Genomic DNA, 19,410 nt, shown 5'->3' with positions numbered 1-19,410 from the left:
ATGTAGTGACTTTGTTCAGTGACTTAGCTTGAAAAGATGATCATAAAACAGATAAACACAAGACTGCTGTTTCAAAACCGAAGTAAAGTAGTAAAAAAAAAGACAGGTTTCTATTTATTTATTTTATATTCGTAGGTTATGAGATAAAATGTTTTCATATATAGTGTTTACATCACCAGAGGTTTGACATATTACCTGTTAAAATTAATGACAGATTGGCCACTGAGCTTTGGGCTATCTATTAAATCTGTTGGAATTGTGCCATTAATGTTAATATCAAAGTTGACAATTCTGAAAGCAAGTAACATGATATTTTAGCATAATTTATTAAAATTATGGAAAACTGTATAACAAGACCTGTAAATATGTCTACAGTAAAAAAAAAAAAAATCAAGGCTGATTGGCATGCAACCTTAGTATGGAATTAAATAGATGGTATTAAGGTCTGTAGCATCTATTTATTTATCTTTTTTTTTTTTTTTTTTTTTTTTTTTTTTTTTTTTTTTTAATATATAATCCTGTGAGAAATCAGTGAATTGTGAGAAGGTTTCAGTTCAAATACAGGTTTATAGTTACAAAAGAAGTGATGGTTACGGTGATGGTTTAGTCACTGATATTTTATCAATCTGATATATTAAAGTTGGGACACAGTCACTTATTGATGTAACAGTAAGATGTATCAGCTGTATTAATATATTTAGCTTCACATTTACTCTTATTGATGTTATGTCAGCATAATGTAATAACAGAAAAAGTAATTGTGTCTTAATTTTGAGATTTTCAGAGGACAGTCATTCTGTTCAATCCTGAACTGGTACCTGGGCTTTGAAATGCTTTTATAATTTTACACAGAATTTAACATTGTGACCACTGGGGAGAAATACAAAACTGTACTGAAATGTCCCTCTTTTTATGTGCAGATAAACTCCCTTGTTTTGGATGCTGGTTTTGGCACATAGTTTGTCCACTTCCATGTGAACACACCTTACTTTTCTTTGATAATGACAAAAATGTTGTGACCCAAAACAGTGCTTCTTCAAGAGCTTATGGAAAAACGATAACATAAATTTGTGTCTGGTTTGAAACGAATGTTTTTTTCCTACTTCTCTGCTAATGGCTAAATATGTTCCTCTACTTTCTGTTCTACTTTAATTCAGCCTAGTGATTTTCCAGTAATTCAGGTTTTTGCCTTTATAGTCTCTGATTCAAAAAAATAAGTAATCGGGCCTTTACTGCAATGTCACTTTCTGGCTGTGTATACACTTGTGTCAGGTAGGTACAAAAGGTATTTCTTACACATTTGGGTCCTCACAGAGCAGGCAGGTAGATGACAGAATTTCTCCTGACAGCCCAGAGCAAACTGATACAATATAAATGAGTTCATTTGGAAGTTACCATTCTCTTCTGTTACTGATTTGTGATGTTCCATCTGCTAATAATGTATTTGTTTACAGCAAGTTTTCCATTCATCTTTAGCCTGTTAGTGGGTTTTGAGAATTTTTGGCATGCGGTCAGTTATTCCAGAGGTCTCATGGCAACAGCTGGAACCTGGGAAAATCTGTGCAACCTAAAGATGGTTTCCAGACATTTAGTTTCTGTCTCATATGTTGAAGTGGAAAAAATCTTTCTTTGTGGTCAGTCATGAGAATATTTTTGACATCCACTACTTTGTGAATATGCAAGGACACAATAAGCTGGGTAATCATGAATACCAAGTGTTTTTCAAAGACTGGCACTCTGCCTCTTCTACACATCTGCCAAGATCAGACTTTTTAATATTAAGAAAAGAACAGTCTATTTATAGAGTACAGAGATCTTGGGCTATCTGGGAGCAAATCTTGCCATTTTAAGATGAATGATCACAAATGAACAGGGAGCACTGCAAACACAGAACTGTTTTGGGTACATTACATCTTCGATACTCATGGAATTTGATGTAGCTATGCAAATCAGTGCAAATGGAGAAGACCCTTTGTGTTGAGAGTTTTACTTTGTCCATACGACATGAATCCCACATTTTTTCTTTCACTTTTTGACTAAGAGGAGTCTGAACTTCCTACATTCAGTGATCAGTGCAGCCCAGATGACTCTGCTATCAAAAAGTCTTTCTTTTTGAAATAGAAAACCGTAGCTTATTAATCTCTGTTTAAATTGAATTCATTCATGATCACCACATTCAAGGTTATTTTCTGCAATCAGCTTTCCTTTTCTGTCCTTGCCACTTACCAAAACCTCACCTAAAAATAGCACAGAATCATATCTTGCTGACTCAGGAGGTATTTGGTGGTCTGTTTACTACTGCATCCTGAAATAACTGTGCTTTATAATTGTACTTGGCATTAATTAGTCAGTCTGTACTACTTACCCCATTTCTGTTACTTCCACATTTTACTTTCTAGTGCATATAAGCTTTGGCATTTGTGTTATAATTAAGCCATTCAGGATTAAATTTTGTATTTTTTCTTTAAAAATATGTGTAAAACCAAGGTTTGGTGGCTGATGCATATTGGTGACTGTAATTTCTGGGTGGTTTTAACCTGTCTTTCCTTGGACAGCTTTGGAGACTCAGAACTTTCTCTCTAGAAGTCGAGACTTGGTGTTGTACTGTCTAGAAATTAAAATAATGAAAAAGGTATCCTCAGAAATAGTCAAACCCAGAAAAAATCCAATGTTTGCTGGTGCTGACCAATTAAAACCAAATCTTAGAGAGCTTGATTATAGTTCTGTTTTTTTAGTATCTGCTTTTCCATCTTATAATGGCATTTCATTTTTCTGTTTCATTTACACAGTACATAAAGAGCTCAGATGTTTCCCACTGTCCAACCAAGTTCTGTCCTCCAACTCAGTGATAGTGACTCATCTTCATTGCTCAATAGCTGTTTACCTGTCGTTTTACTTTTGTGTACTAAAGCCATATGGAGATTTACCTGACTTTTTTTTCCTGACCTTCTCCCACTACTACTTTGTTTCTTTTTTGTCATTTAAACACCATTAAATGCTATTTGGATGGCTAATTTCTTTTTTTATTTGTCACTCGGCATTTGTGCCAAGGTGTGTTTGTTGGCATTTCAGATGGAGACCTGGACTCCTGGGACACGCCTTTTTTAATGAGCAGCCTGTTTGCTTAGATGGTAAACACACACAGAAAATCAATCACTTAAATGCATTTATAGCTCAGTCTTATTAAGAGCATTTTTTATTTGCTCCAGGCACATTCATTTTTTATTTCCAGTTCCAACCGATTCCAACCAGTTCAATCCATACCAGATAAAACCAGTCTGAACAGGATCAAACTGGATCAGACAGAATATGACCAGATTCCTCCAGTTCAAACCTGATCCAACAGGTTCAAACTTCATCCATCCAGATCCAAACTGGTTAAAACTGAATTCAATCACAACCAAACCAGATTAACCCAATCAAACCAGTTCCATCCAATTCAATCTGAATTTGACTGGTTCATCTGGTTCAAACTGCACCCAACTGGTTTAAAGGCTGAAATCCCGATTTTTAGAGCCCAAACTTGCGGAGTAGGGAGGATATGGGGTGAATTTGAGGGGATTGGGGCAAATTTTAGTGACTGTAGAGTGTTTGGGTGGCTTTCATGGGGTTTTGAGATATTGGGGGGCATTTGGGGAGTTGGTTGAAATGTTCATGATTTAGAGGAATTATGTGTAGATTTTTTTATAAATTTGGGGGCATCTTATGTGAACTTGGGGAGAATTTTGGGGAATTTTCACCTATTCTGAAGGGATTTTCAGATATTTTTGGCAGACCTGGGTAAATTTTGTATTACTTTTGTTGATTTGGTGGTATTTTGAGTGGATTTTGATGGAATTCAGGCTTTTGTAGGATTTTGGAATTAATTGGGGATTTTTTTTTTTTTTAATGTGAATTTGGGGATATTTAAGATAGACTTGGGGGAATTTGTGTGATTCTTCAAGTACTTTGTGTACATTTGGGGTGATTTAGGGGTATTGTGGGGTGAATTTGATGGGGTTTTTGTGGAATTTGGAGGAATTTTATGGGATTCTTGGGATATTTTTGTGAGAGTTTATGTGAATTCACATGGATGTTGGGACATTTTGGATGTATTTTTTGTCCATGTGGGGGTATTTTGGTAGGAATTTAGGGTATTTTGATGGGATTTTGTTATGTTTGGGGGAATGTTGGGGAATTTGGAGATATTTTAGGACATGTTGGTGTTGATTTGCATGGATTTGGTGGCATTTGTGCTGATTTTTGGGCTATTTTGATGGGATTTTGAAGACTTTTTTGGCTATTTTAATGGGATTTTGGTACAATTCTGATGGAATTTTGGGCTATTTTGTGATGGTACAATTCTGATGGAATTTTGTGAACTGTAGCCCCCACCGATGCACACCTGGCCCGTAGCATTGCAGCTGCTCCTCTGATTTTTCACTTTACCTCTGATTTACAACAGAAAATGGATAAAGCTGCAATTAGAAAGTGAAGCAAGCTGTGCACTTCTCAGATTGAGTTGGGTCTTTCAGAAGAGGTTCCCCCATTCTGTTGGAACTGAAGAGCAATAAAGCCCTGTAGTGGTCCCTGTTCACCCAGCTTTTCACCCAGGCTGAGGATAGAAACATAAGGAATGCCAAAGGATGGTTTTAGTCCTAGGGCTGTCAGACACAGATTCCTGGTTTATCCATTCTCCTGCCACAGTTACAGTTCCTGGGTTGTGCCCAGTGGGAGCAAATTTAATAAAATCCAAATCCTTGTTAGCAGTAGAGAAGGATCACCCAGGTAGAGCTACTGACTGAAGAGTTGGCTCTCCAGCCTCTGAGCATGTGCTGTTCTGAGATGTACCCCACACTGGGAAGAGAGACTTGGTTTGGAAATGTGGGAAGAGCAAACCTGCCTTTACAGATCACATCACAGGGTAGACAGCAGACCATGCTGGAATGCTGAGCTGACCTTTTCAAACCTGATTTTTTTTTCCCCCATCTCCTGCTTTCCAATCCCAGCTACAGCCAGAGAGGGACATTCATCATCATTTACCATCAGTCTGCAGGAGGGGAAGCAGAAGGCAGCCCTGGTGCCATAATAATAGGACAGCAGAGCTGGCCATAACAATCCAGCCTCTTCCTAAAAGTGTGCACCACTGGCAGTGAATTTACAGCTGCTGGATCAAAGGCAAGAGAGCATGGCTGCTGCTTTCCTGAGCTTCCTGAGAAAATCTCAGGTAAATCTATGGATGGAACATGCCACATGGCATCCTCACCCTGCAGCACAGAACCCACCATGGCACCTGTGGAGAGGGACCCCCCAGGACCCTCGCTGGGGGCTGCTGGAGAATGCAGAAATGAGCATCTGTTCCCCAGGATAGGGGAGGTTAATTACTGTGATCAAAAATATCCAGAGGGGAAAACGTTACACCAGATATTACCAATTAACCCATGAATCTAAACATGACAATTGCTGCAATTAATACAATCCTACACTCACACTAATTACCAGTCTGTGGGAGGAGGCTGGGAGGGAGGGAGGGAGGTGGGAGCTTGCAGTCCTCCTGGAGCAGCAGATCCCAGGCCCAGCTGGGGTTGCTACAGGGGGTCCCACCTAGAGTTATGCCAACATGAAAGTGTCAGAGGCCACCAGAGGGTTGAGGGGATCTCTTGCACTCAAACCATGTCTGGGTGTTCAAGCCCTTCCACAAAAGTTGTTAAATCTTCAGCAAACCAAACCTGCTCATGGTGGCATCGTGGTGTGTCCCCAGCTGGGTGTGAACAAACTGCTCTTCAGCACTGCCATCACACAGGATTGAGACTGGGAGAGGAGCTGATCCTATCCCCAGCCTTATCCCCCTCAGTTCAGGGGGCTGCATACCCCACCATAACCATGCCAAGGGTGCTGGGGGAAGATATAAAGAGAAAAATTACTGAGGAATTTAAATCACAAAGGTTTGTTGGTAGTTGTGGCTGAGCTTGGTCAAAGCATTATAATCAGACGTAATATGTGAGCAGTGTGTCCAGACAGAACATTCAAACAACAAGGCTGAATATTTACTTGGTGCTCAGTGTTAAGGATAAATGAGTTCTCTGCTGTCAGCCTGTCTTGTGTTGTGAAATCAAATCAGTACTCCCAACATGCCTAAATACAGAATGATTTTCAAACACTCACACACACACAGATTTTATTCTTTACTTCTCTGCTTCTATTGATTAGTTTATTAGTCTGGGACAGGAGATTACATACCAGTAATAGGACATACAGCCTAGTAAAAATGGGCTTAATCCATAAACAGACCTTTGTCCTGGAGCTCCTGATTTAAAGGTATGTTTGTGTAAATATATTCTTACTGTAGGTTAGCAAGGCTTATGTGACTTCATTCTATAATGTTCATATGTCTGTATATATGAATATATTAAAAATATAACTATATAAAATCTTTTCTCCTCTGATTTCCTTCTACAAGAGGGTGACCCTCTTAGTGGATGATGGAAAGGCTGTGGGTATTGTCTACCTGGACCTTAGTAAAGTCTTTGACATTGTTTCCCACAGATTTTTCCTGTTCACTAATCTATGCACAACTTTACCATACCTTTTTGTTTTGGGAGATGACACCATGCTTCTACTCCTGGGAAATTGGACCCAGAATTTTCTACCAGCTATCATAGATAAAAAACCCCAAACAAACCAGCCAACAAACAAACAAAAAACCTACAAAAAGCACCATAAAGATATAGACTGAAAATCAGAATTTTTCCTGTATAAACCTGTTTGCTTCCTTCACCTTAAATTCTGGAGCATCTTTCCAAAACAAAATTTTGAACCCATATGTTCTGATAAAGACTGTCACACCAGCTCAACTGCCTTATCAGACACCAGATTCTACACTGGAAGTGTGAATGCCCCACTGAAAAGAAAAAAAACTGACAGATTGGGAAGATTCAGAAATAAAACATGAAGACACTGGAAGGTGAGCTTCTTAAATTTTACTACTCACAAAACTACTTCTTTTTCTTGCTTGCAGATTTAAAGACATATGACTGAGCTGTCACAGTGGCACAGAGGAGACATAACGAACCATGAATTGTGCTGTCTGACTTAGTCTCAGCTCTCCAGAGCTTCCAAGCAACCAAAGCCTCCAAACAAAACAAGTTGCTTTTGTTCTTTTGGTTTTGATTTAACTCAGAAAATGTGACTTCACTTTCATTTGTACTGAAAAGAAATAAGGGACAGTGCATTTCTCTGTTTTAAAACTTCAAAATATGCTTATGAAATGAGACTTGCTTTCAGTATTGTTCTAAACACAATATTTTAAGTTATATTGTATTGGATTGGAAGCTATGTCTTGTACACCCCTCTGGAAACAGGTTGATTTGGTCCCCAGGCAGAAAATCTCCAGAGGATTCATTTAATGATACTTTGGCAAGGTATTTTTCCAGTATGTGGTTGAGACTTACAAAACCAGTGAAATTTCTTTTCTATATTTAATAATCCTCAACCACTTGTCTTCTAATAATTTATTCAGTTGTCCTTTGAATTCAGCTGAAACCTTAAGCACCCGTAGCACCCCAGAAAAAGATGCTGCAACCATTGCCCACATTGTATGAGCACCATCTCCCTTTTCACTGTTTTAAATCCGTTACCTCCCAAGTTTCTTTGTTGTCTCCCCATCCTTGCACTACAAGGGGCAGTAAGAAATCAGTCTTTCTTAATCCAGTCCATGGAGCCACTGTGGTAATGCTCTGTTCCTACTGACTTTTCAAAGATAATTGCATTCTCTTTTGTAACATATACCACTGTTCATGCTAATATACTGAATTTTTCTCTCTCTTCACCTCCATTAGTAAGCCCTGCTCTAAGCATGGTTATATGACACAGAAAAATGGGTAGGTTTTGAAACCCTTTTGGTGCTTTGTTTTGAGTGGTAATTCACTTTTTCTATGTTAAATGTAACCAGTATTTTATCATGGTTGTAAACAGTATTTTATCAGTGTTGCTATTAGATGCATTCTTGCATAAATATAGTCACCTGTAAAAACATATTTCTGTAGGGACTGTGTCCACAACAGGTTTAATAGGTTGTGTCTCTTAGGTTTTTTGAGGGGTTGTAGCAGCAGTGTGGTTTTAAAGCAAATACTATGATTGTCTCCTTATGCTGCATTTTGATTCACTTTTCAGAAAGTTTTCATGTATCATTTTATAAGGATTTAATCAAGGTTCTTGTTAATTGTGTTCTTTTAGGTAATATATTATTTTTTATTGCTTATTTGAAACCATAATGTATTCTTACTTATACAGATAGTGACATAGTAAGTTTCCATTGTCTGTTTTGTTTCAAATGTTATTTCTCCCAGCTGTAGAACACTGTAATTTCACTGCTTTAGTGATTATTAGGTTAGTTTGCTGAAAAAAAATATCTGGTGTAGAAAATAAAGAATTACTACAGAAAGCTAAATTAATGGATTATAATGTTATCAGTATAAAAATATTAACAAGATCTAACTAGAATATATAGAAATCTTAGAGGGATAAATTATGCACCTTTTATTGATTCTTTTACTCTTTGTTATTTGTATATTTTGTTATTTGTAATCTTTGTATCTCTGTTATTTCTAAAAGTATAAATGGCTAACCATTTAAAAATAAAGTACAAATTTGAGATAACAGCATTGAAGGAAAGGACATATACATGGAGCGTAGTCCTTAGCTATAAAGGCAAAATTTGGCATTGGTCATCTTGCTAGTCATGTTCTGTCAAAAAATTGTTTTGCCAGTGAATAGTGTCTTAGGTCCCTGATTTCTTCTTACAAGTGATCATTGCTGTGATAATGCACAAATACATAACCTGTTTTTTGCTGAAATCATGGGCCTGAAGTGTTCCAAGGCTCCACAAAAATCTGTCCAGGAAGAAGTTTGTCATTAGTGACCACTTTATGGTGGGCATGTTGGTTACAGTTGGACTTTGTGTAATATTTGATCATGAGAATTGTTGGTTTGGCAGAGGAATTCTCTGAGTCCTTTTGGAAGTGATTTCCTTCTGTTCTTTTGCAGATCTCCCTCATTTGCAAATATGCTCAAGATACAATGTGGGTTCAAGGACTGTTCATTCATTAACCTCTGTTTAGAGTTTCAGGAGATAAATTCATGTGGATTCTTCTGGAGCTGATTACAGATTTCTGTGGATGATTTTGTTTACAGTAATTTTGAGGCCAACTACAGATAAGGGGAATAATTACTGTATTGTAGTTTAAAAAAATAACAAAATGAAAAAGAAAACTGCCAACTTTCGAGAGTTTTGTAAAATAAGTTCAATTTCCTGTGGGTTTCCAGGTTGGAGATTCATCTAAACTGTATGTGTTGATATATAATACACAGTTCCCACTACGGGAAATAAGCAGAAAAATATTATTGCTTTTGTTTTTTAAACCTTTTCTTTTTTTGTTTTTTTCCAGTAACAATTTGCAATTTTGGCATTGCACAATTTAATTACTTTCTTCTATGCTTAACATTTTATCCCCCTAGTATTTTCAGCTATTCCTGATTTTGTATAAGCACAACATAAATCCATCATAAATCACTGTGTTTATACAGAAAATAAATAATAGCATTTTATCCTACATGAAAGGTAAGGAAAACACAAAGCAACAATAGCTGAAGATGTGCACTCTTTCAACACATTCTTTGTTGCAACTTCATTAAATGCAGTCAAGTATCAAAAGGAAAATAGCATGAACTTTTTATCAAGAGCTTTAACAAAATCCTCAGAAGACACGAAACAACAAATGATGAAACTGAAATCCAATAAGTGAGCATTTGACTTATGAATTAGTTATTCCAAGATGAAAGGCTAAACATGTTAAGCAAAAACTATGCTGGTCAGGAATATAAAATACCAGAAGGAGTCTTAGGCACCCGACAGTTGAGAGTGTGAGCCATAAATCTCACAATAAGTCCTTACATTCACATCATGTCATGGCCAAACTCTGGGCCCAGAGCCTGTTCCCTTTTCTCTGTGTGTTCTTGGCAGGTGAGGTTACCAGGATTTTTGGTGAAATTCACAGTGATTTCTTAAGGACTCTCTTTGCCATTGAGATGGCGCTGAGATGTTCCACTCCCAACACTTGCACTCATGCACTTTTCCATGGATTCTCCCAGCCTCCCACATCTGCCCTGCTACTTTTAGGCCAGCACCTTGCCCACTTGCAGAAAAGTATGATGCAGTATGTTAAGAAAGAGTGGAAGGCAAAGCTTTTTCTATTTTATAATGCATGTTTCAGCTGCTGCCCTCACTAGTACTTTGCTGGCACTTTTTTGTGTTGTAAGTTTAAGTTCAAAACTGAGCCTTAGGTAGTTCCAAAAATGTGACTCATTTCCCTTCCAGGACCAGTCAAGAGCAAAGATGTGGAAGATGAATACAAGTATAGAAGGAGTGGGGAAAGAGAAAGGAAATCACAGGTTTGTATAGGCAAGGGAAGATGCGTGGATGTAAGCTCCTGCTTCAGTAAACACTCTGGCTCTGCCCTGGGGTTGGATTTGAGAATGAGGTTTAAAATTTAGGATCTGTTAAAGCATTTTAAAGCAAATGAATGAGTGAGATCAAATTTATAATCCATCCTTTCCACTGGAATAAGTTTATGCATTTTTGATTTCTTGCAGCTGAAGAAGAAAGTCCTAAGGGTAAAAATTTAAGCTTTGGAAGTATGCAGGGTTAATAGTTGCAATAATAGGCCTTTTTCCTGAAGGATCTGAAATAGAAGCATTTAACTTACTAGAAAGTAATTGCAACCTTCAATTATGTAACAAACACCCTTTTTATTTAGCCCATGCAGTATTTTTACTTGACTTTTTCAGTATTAATAGCTACACAGTGGAAAGGATTTGTAGGAAATGCAGCTTGTTTTGAAAACTTGAGGAATAGCAAGCAATCTATTTTTGGAAGAAATTCTCCTGCGCTGAAAACATAGGAAAAATATCAAAACTATTTACTAGCAGAAGAAAGTGTTCCCTTTTTGCAAGTTTTTTAGCTTTCTCTTAGAAGATCAGTCTTCTTCTATACTAAATGCTTTTGCTTTCTTTAAGAAGGATGGAAAAGTTTATTATATGGTTGCTGTCTCCTGCTCCTCTGTTTGCAATAAAGCTTCACTAATGAGCAGCAACGTTCTCCAGCCAGACCTGTTAATGAGTCTTTCAATGTGTAGTGGCTGAAAGTCCGTCCTTCAGAAGCACAGCCCATAAAGTGCTACTTGTAGCACCACTATACCCAAAGGGAAGGTAAATAAGGGTCTGGGTTTTCTCTTAAACTTTGAAATGTAGCAGAGCTTGATTGATGCATGTGGTAAAACTCAGACTGAAACAAAGGGAATGGCTGGTGTCAAGATTGAAACAGAAGTGTGGCTTTATGAATTGAAGTTATTACTCCAAGCTACCACGACTTTTGTAGCATAGTAGGTTGGCATGCAACAAAATGGGAAAGGATAATTGGGGTTATATGTTTAGTCTCAGCACCTGGACTACTTTAATCTTCTAATACCCTTATTTTCAGTGCAAAATTATCTACTCCTGATTTTAAAAAGTATTATCACCTTTTCTTTGTTGCCTGGCAAAAATATTTGAGCTTAATTATGATCTAGGAAATTTAAACAAACAGAAGACCTGGCTATTTTTATTTTTGTTTATGGCACTATAGGCTGTATATGCAGTGAATAAATCAAAAGCCCTGCAACTAAACTACAAATTTTAAAGTGAGATTTAGTATGCTATCTTTTAAAAAAATGTCATGCTACTTAATTGGGTGGCCCTGTATGTCCTGTGGTTCTTGAAAAAGGAGATTATTCAGATTGTTTCCTGTGTTAAATATGTCCTTAACTGGTTGCTATGACAATTGTCTTCCATTTTCTTCCTTCCTTGTAGGTTTATCTCTTTTTGATTCTGTAGAGGGAGCTTGCCAAGGTAACAATTAAGAAGTTTCTCCCTATTTTTTCCCTACTTCAAGGACTTTGTATTTTGAAAAATAAAACAAAAAGTTGTATTCAAAGCCTTACATTTCCTTACAGTGTGTCTATTCTTATTCTGCCTTTTCAGCTTTAATGAAACATACAGGATTTTAGTCTTTACAATGACATATACAACAATAATTCACATAAGAGACATGAAATGTTTTTGTTGTCATAAATTAAATCTCTAAAGACTGTAAAAATTATTTTATAGGAATTTACTCTAGAAAATACCACATATACAGAGGCCACAGTGCCTGTGCAGAATAGTTTAAGTGACTATCTTATACAGCTGCTCAGCAGGATTTTCAGGGATGTGATTATGCAGAGAATCTTGCAGAAATCTATTTTTGAAAAGTGTTTGACAAAAAGAACATTGTAGCTGGAAGGAAGAATAAAGCCTGGCTTTGCTAAGCCAGATTTACTTGTTTCTTGTTCTCAAATGTTGGAAGTGTGGATACATTAAAATTTGAAGTTATAATTTGATTTCTCTGAAAGCTCTTGCAACAATTCACCTAAATAATTTCATAGGCATCTTTTCAAAGCTTTTAAGAGAAGGGTAAAAGCAAGAAGAGATTTAGTCTGTCCTTTCTTGTAAGTAGTGTCAGATTCACAATTCTGAAGAACAATAAAAAAGAGGTTTTTAACAATTCCTTCACCCTTTTTGTTTATAAATCTCAGCTGTGCATTTGTATCATTCTGCTATTTTTACATTTCACATGGTCTTTTAAACTCAGAGTAAGCTAGCTGTTCTTTGTTCTGGAAATCTTCTTTACTGTTTTTCTTTGTGATCTTTACCTGACCTTCCTTAGCATCTTCACCTTCAGGTTCAACTTCTTCCTGCAGACAGCTAAGAACTACTGAAAAAATAAGTAAACAAATGTCATTAAACATCCAATACAAATGAGTTGGGAAGTATGTCTTGTGCACTAAAATATTCCTTATCTTACCAGTTTCACTTCAGCTCTGTAGAGCCTGGTTAATTTGCTACTTTTTCTTGGAGTCATTGTCCTCATTTGCCTGAGAAATATTTAGGATAAGGACATAAGAATATTCTACTGTGTAATACTTCAGTTCAATGAGGTAACATTTGACACTGGCCATTATAAGTGAATTGAAGGGTGTAATAATTACATTATGTGCAGAATTTCTTCTCAAACTCTGAAGTTTGTTGCTGAAGGACTACCTGTGTCAGAGGCTATTTGTTCTCATACAAGGTGGGAGAATTTTTTTCTGTCAAGAATGTAACCTGTAGGAGGCATCTGAATTTTCAACATTTGCATCATCCTGTTTCAGTAAGTCCCACATCTTAATGGGGAGAGGATTCTTTGTTTTGCATTTTGCACATAATACCTACTTTCCTAGTTCTTACGTAGGAAGATATAATACTTTCTTCAGAATTCTATTAATGCCACCCATTATTTTTTTGATTGCATCTTCTATTGTTTTTAATTTTTCAAACTCAACAGTCCTAGATTATTAAATTCCTTTCACATCCCTTTTTGCTCCTGCCTGAATCTTTATCTCATTCATGTTACTCTTTCCAGGCTTTCCCAGATGATCAGAACTTGACATCATTTCTAATAGTGTTTGTATTAGATTTATACAGTTATGCTCTCTTTTCTATTTGTTTGGGTTTCTTTTTCACACACCAACAAGCATTCAGTTAAGAACTGCTATCTCTCCAAGTTCTCATTGCCAAATAGTTATAGGCATCTTAGAACTGAACATTTCATATATCAAGCTGGAATTATTTTTTGCAAGGCTTTGCATTTACCTGTTTTGAATTTCAACTGACATTATTATTAGCTACTGCCTCCTTTGGTTCACTCAATCTTAATCTGTATGACCATCCTTAATAATTTCGTATCACCAACAAATTTTGTCATGGCCTTTTCCCAGATCACTTATGAATATGTTGGAAGGCAAAAGACTAGAACCCTGTGGACTTTCCCTTTGCTATGAATACTTCCCTTCCCATTTACTGTTAACTTTTTCCTTTCTTTTGAACAGTTATTTACCTATGGAAAAGGCTTTTCTCCTATTTCATGATTGTATATTTTCCTTTAGAGCCAATGGTGAGAGCTTTTTTGGGAGCCATAAAGATTAGCATGACCAAGACCTTTTTCTTCCATATGCTTTTCACTCCTTCAAAAAATCCAACAGTCTGTAAGTCTGGACTTCCCCTTCAGAGGGTGTGTTGATTTTTCTTTTCCTGTTTGTGCAGCAGTCCATCTGTACCTTGATAATGGTTCTACTCCTTTTCCTGGCAGGTTTATTCATTTGAAGTTTCATAGATGTCAGATCCTCAAATCCTTCTGATATTTGGCCACATCCCAGTAACCCAATGGGGATGCAAAGAAATTATACAATACTATTAGTAGCAAGGGTATTTTATCCTTAAAATTCTACCTAGAGTTCTGCCTAAGGTGCAGCTGAAGAACCTGACAATTTGCTGCTGTTCATTTATTGTATTCAGTCCACAACCTATTCTGTCTGTACTTTGATTTGATTCAGAGCTTCTGCTGAGAAAGACTAGATCCAAATTACAAAATTTATAATAAAAAACACAATGCATAAAAAAACCATTTAATCTTTCTGATCTTACCTTATATTTTCCCAGTTCTGGCCCCCAGATATTCTTCACATATTTCTTCTTTGATATGTTTTAGGAAAGGATCTATTGTTTTTGTGATGATATGAAGGAACCAATGATCTAGGTGCTCTTAAAGTAGCGTAGGTTTAATATAACACCTCTTTCTCAATTCTTCATTATAAGGACTCTTTTACTAGCAGTTTGTCTGACCAAAAAATAAAAATATAGGGCTTGCAGATATTTGTGAGATCATGCATGTTACTGCAAAAGGAAAAATGAGTGCTTCTCCATGTTCATATTCTAGTAGTTAATCTATTTGTGAATGAAGTGTCAGCAATGATGAGGGTCTCTTTCTCAGACATGTTGGAGAAAGGTGCATCACACTCATTTTGTGTTCATATTGTTCTTCTCATTGCGTTTCTCAGCCCAGACAGTTGCTCTCAGCCATTTGGTAAACCCAAGGGAAACTTGGATTCCCTCTTCTCAGTGGAGAAGAATACATTAAGTTTATTTTCAGCATAGTTTGGCACACCTTTTGAGTTACATGTCCTACAAGTCCTGAAACGTGCCTTGCCAATTTACCCAGGTAACCATGACATGCAGAATCTCTCTGGATTTTAAAATTTACTCACATGGTGGGTGATTCTTCTCCTACCTTCCCAGGCTGGGTGAGCCCCTTGAGGGAGCTCCTGTTTGGTGCCACAGCAAAATAACACCCATGAACCAATGAGTTGTGCAGGTTTCCATGAACACAGGTCATTTTGCCATGCTGGAAACTACAACACAGATTCACAGAATCATGACTTAGGCTGGAAAAGACTTCTAAAGATTATCTAGTCCAACCCTACTCTCTTGAGAGTTCATGTTAAGGAAGAATAGATTTGATTATTTTATTGACCCTTTAATATATAAGAAAATAATGTATTTGAGGAATACAGTTTCTTGCCTATATGATACAATTGTCCTGTTTTTCTGCTTCAAAGAAAGGCTAGATTTTCTCACAGCTGCTTTCTGTAATGGAAAGGCTCAGATTTTAGAGAACTGTTTTCTTTTTCCTTTGCTGTAGTTAAATTACTCAAATTGACACCTTTCAGAATATATTTCTCCTATTTGAGTGTCCTGTGGTAGTTCTTTGTTTCATGTGTGAGCATTAGCCCAGATTTACTGTAGACATTTTAACAAAGAGTAGGCAGCTGTAGCTGTGCCTTTCTAATGTCAAACAATCTCTGTCAGCATGCCTGTTCTTCCTGTATAGATTATTTTAGTTTGTGTTTGGTTTTCTGTGGAGCCACAAGGGATATAACACTATCCCACCTGCAATGTCTAAACCCTTACATAGTCGAGTTTCTCAATGTGCCTGTAGAAAACCAAAACATGCAAATCCCATATTGGAAGGCTAGCACAAATAAGGTTGGTTTCCACAGCACAGCTTTGAACAATTCTAAGTATTCCTGTCATGTTGCATTTTACATAACATTGCCATTATACACGGAATTCATTTAGACATCTCAGAGGTGAACATAATGGATGTCATGATGAGGAATTAGAAACCATTAGGAATGCTTGCTGGCCCTAGTGAGATCAGAAATACAAAGAATCAATTAATAGCTCTGCCAGTCAGTCTATCGTGCAGATCTCAGTAAGGGAGATAAAGCATTTTTGTCCAGGTAACAATCACACCTCCTCTGGGACAGCCTGATAAAAATTCTGCTTACATTTTTCTTCTTAAATGAACTATATGTTTCACATGTTTGCTTTCTCATTACTTTACTAATTAAATTTTAAAAACCAAACCTACTTAAAAAAAGCAAAACCACACACAACCCTCCCCCTCAAACAATCAAATTTTCCTCTAGAGAAGGTTTCCCCGGTCTGCACATGGCTTCTGGTGAGTTGGTGGGTTTTTGCTTTTGCTGAGGTTCAGGCTTCTCTTGAGACCTGAGGCCAAGTGGGAAGAAGGAGCAGGACTTATGCTTTTCTATAATTTTCTCTGCTAAATCTGAAGTTCTCATGATTTGTGGATCCCAGCTCTGTAAACAGACAGAATTTATGCTTGCAGGAGAGGTAGCAGTTCCTGCCCCTGCTCTGATGCAGGCTAGTGGGATCACAGAGCTGGGAGATAACTTCCTGCAGAGCCAAGTCAGCAGCCAGAAGGTACCAGGAGCCTGTTTTTTCTGGGGAAAATAGGATTCTAGTCCCTGCAGGGAACAGGAGATTTAGCTGAGTGCTGAGGTCAGCAGGAGCTGAGAAACAGAAGCAGGTACTTTTCAGAGAGATGAGAGGCTGCAATCACAGCTGACTCCCAGGAGAGGCCCTTCCAAAGCACCTGTATGATGGCACCTACAGCACTATTCCCCAAATGAGTAGTGGCACTGCAAAGTAAAAAACTCCAATTCACATCCTGAAAGAGGTAGTACCCACATAATGGCTTCCTAAAAACACCTTGTTCTCTATACTCTGATTCATACACTGCTTCTTGTTTAAAATGAAAGGCAAGTTAATGATAAACCATGAAAAAGAAGTGAAATGGTGTGAGTGATTTATGTTTCCAAAGCAAATGGTGGCTTTTTATACACATAGGAACCTCAAAGTATTCCATACAGATTTTAAAAGGATTTGGGTCTGTATATAGATATTGAAGTGGCTGTGCTATCCTTTCTCCCTTCCTCTGGCCATGCATAATATTTCCACAGTTGAAAAGCATCTTGAAGTGATATCCAGAAGCTTGACATCTGTGATGATCTCTGATTCAGGCAGGTTGTCCTTCCAAATCAGGGTTTCTCAGCAGGGTAAGATGGTTCTGCAAATCTTTCCACGGTATTGAAAGCTGTAAGTAATAAAAGCTAAGCTGTGAGGCAGAGACTGTTGAGAGGATGGATGTTTTATATTTTTTTGTTTAATCTGATATGCTGAATTGAATGGAGCTCAGAATTGTGCCCTTATAAATCACACCAGGGCACCAGTTGCCCCAGCTGCTGGCAGGTGACACCTAATGCTGGTGCAGTGGTTAGGCTGGTCCCTTCCTGATGCTGCAGGAACTCTGCCCAGTGATGTTCACACCACTGGTAAGTAATTTTGTGCAATCAAATGTCATTTTGAAATTAAGCAGGAAGGTAAATTTAGCTTTAAGCTGGAAAAAAATTCATATTGCCTTGAGTGCATAGATTTTTTTTAGAATGGGATTTAAAAAAAGTAGGTCAGTATGCTTCACAAATATTCGTGTAGTTCCCCTGCAGAACCTTTCATAGCAGTCTTTTTTAAGGAACTTTATCAATTTTTTCACATTGCATGGTGATTTTTGTAGTTATCACTTAGAAGAATTCATAAACATTCACGGCAATCAATAGGAAAACTCATTTCAATGCCCACTCTTTGGTAAATGGTCACTTGCTAGTATAGGAAAGGGAAATATGTATTTTAATATTGTTTGTTGGCTTTCAAATAATCACCCTGGTAATATTTGAAGGTGACTTTCAAATCTTTATATAGCAGTGGATTTTGTATGTTCTTGTGGTGATTAATCTTGAGGATCTATATGAAAGCATCAATAGCTATTCTTCAGCCTTTTACTGAAAACTTTTTCCTCCTTTTTACTGTAGGTATGAAAGATTGACCTAAATAACTCCTTCATGGGAAACTGTAGAATGTGAGACATGCAGTGCCCATTGCAGCATTTCTTAGGTATTCTGAATTGAATCAAATAAGCCTCAAAGACCAAAATAATCAGATATGATCTTAGCCCAAATAATAAAATGAACTCTAACTACATAATCAAATGTCTTGCCAAGACCATTATAATAAGAAACACTTTTGCTTTGAATGATATATTTAATTCTAAAATACTTTCACTTAGAATATTCCAGTGGTGAGTATCCTAGATTCCACCTTAAAACTTTCATTTTATCTTTCTCTATGTAGGTTATAGAGTGAACAGCACTTGGATCAGAAGTCTCACTGTGCATATGAATCTGAGGGGGATATTTTCACTGCTCATACATGGGTTTTGAGGCAATGATTTAAAAAGGGATGGGATTTTTCCTGTGTCCTCTATGGGCAGTTACTATAATTGCCATGAATTTGGCCAGGTGTAGCTAAATAATGTTTCAGGCAAAGAACTAAGAGCAAAGCTTTTTACACAATAATTTCCTGGGTGAGGTTCAACAAAATGAAAACTCATCAGAAACCCTGCTGGGATTCCATCAGCAAGCATTTATTTGCAGTTGCTGGTACACCTGCTTACACAGTAATAATACACCAGTGAGTTAAGTCTCTATGCCAATGCAAATTAGCTTTATTTTGAATCAAACACTAGATTTTAAAACATATGATGAAAAAAAAAACAAAAACACCCCAAACCAACTCTTTTGCAATGCCACTAGATGCATGCAGGAGACTGATGGGACTCAACAAAAACCTCCAAAACCTGCACATTTATTCTGGCCTTTTCTTCTGCTGCTGTTTTGAATGTTGATATATCCCATAAGAGTACCTAGTCTATTTATAGGATGTATCTGGAACATATGTTTTCCTCCTCTGCTATAACTAGATTTTCTTTAGCCGGAGCCTTGCCATCTGTGATATTTTTTTTTTCAAAGTTAGTCCTGTATTTCAGCCTGGGGACATATTGTTCAAAGTGGCCTTCTCTGTTTATTTAATACTCTCTCCCCTTACCCTCAGATGGACTGTGATTTTCATAAGAGCAGTATGTCCTGTGTGTGCTTGTGTGTTTGGTGGTGCAGTTGTTAATCTAAAAAGGGATCTAACATCAACAATTAATTTCTCAGCACCATGGACTGATTTCTGGTGTTTGAACCCTAACTACTTAAAAAAAAAAAAAATCAGAATAAA

Source organism: Vidua macroura, chromosome 2, assembly GCF_024509145.1.
Source record: "Vidua macroura isolate BioBank_ID:100142 chromosome 2, ASM2450914v1, whole genome shotgun sequence".
Taxonomy (NCBI): domain Eukaryota; kingdom Metazoa; phylum Chordata; class Aves; order Passeriformes; family Viduidae; genus Vidua; species Vidua macroura.
The sequence above is the reverse complement of the archived record's forward strand: the minus strand, read 5'-3'. Positions refer to the sequence as shown.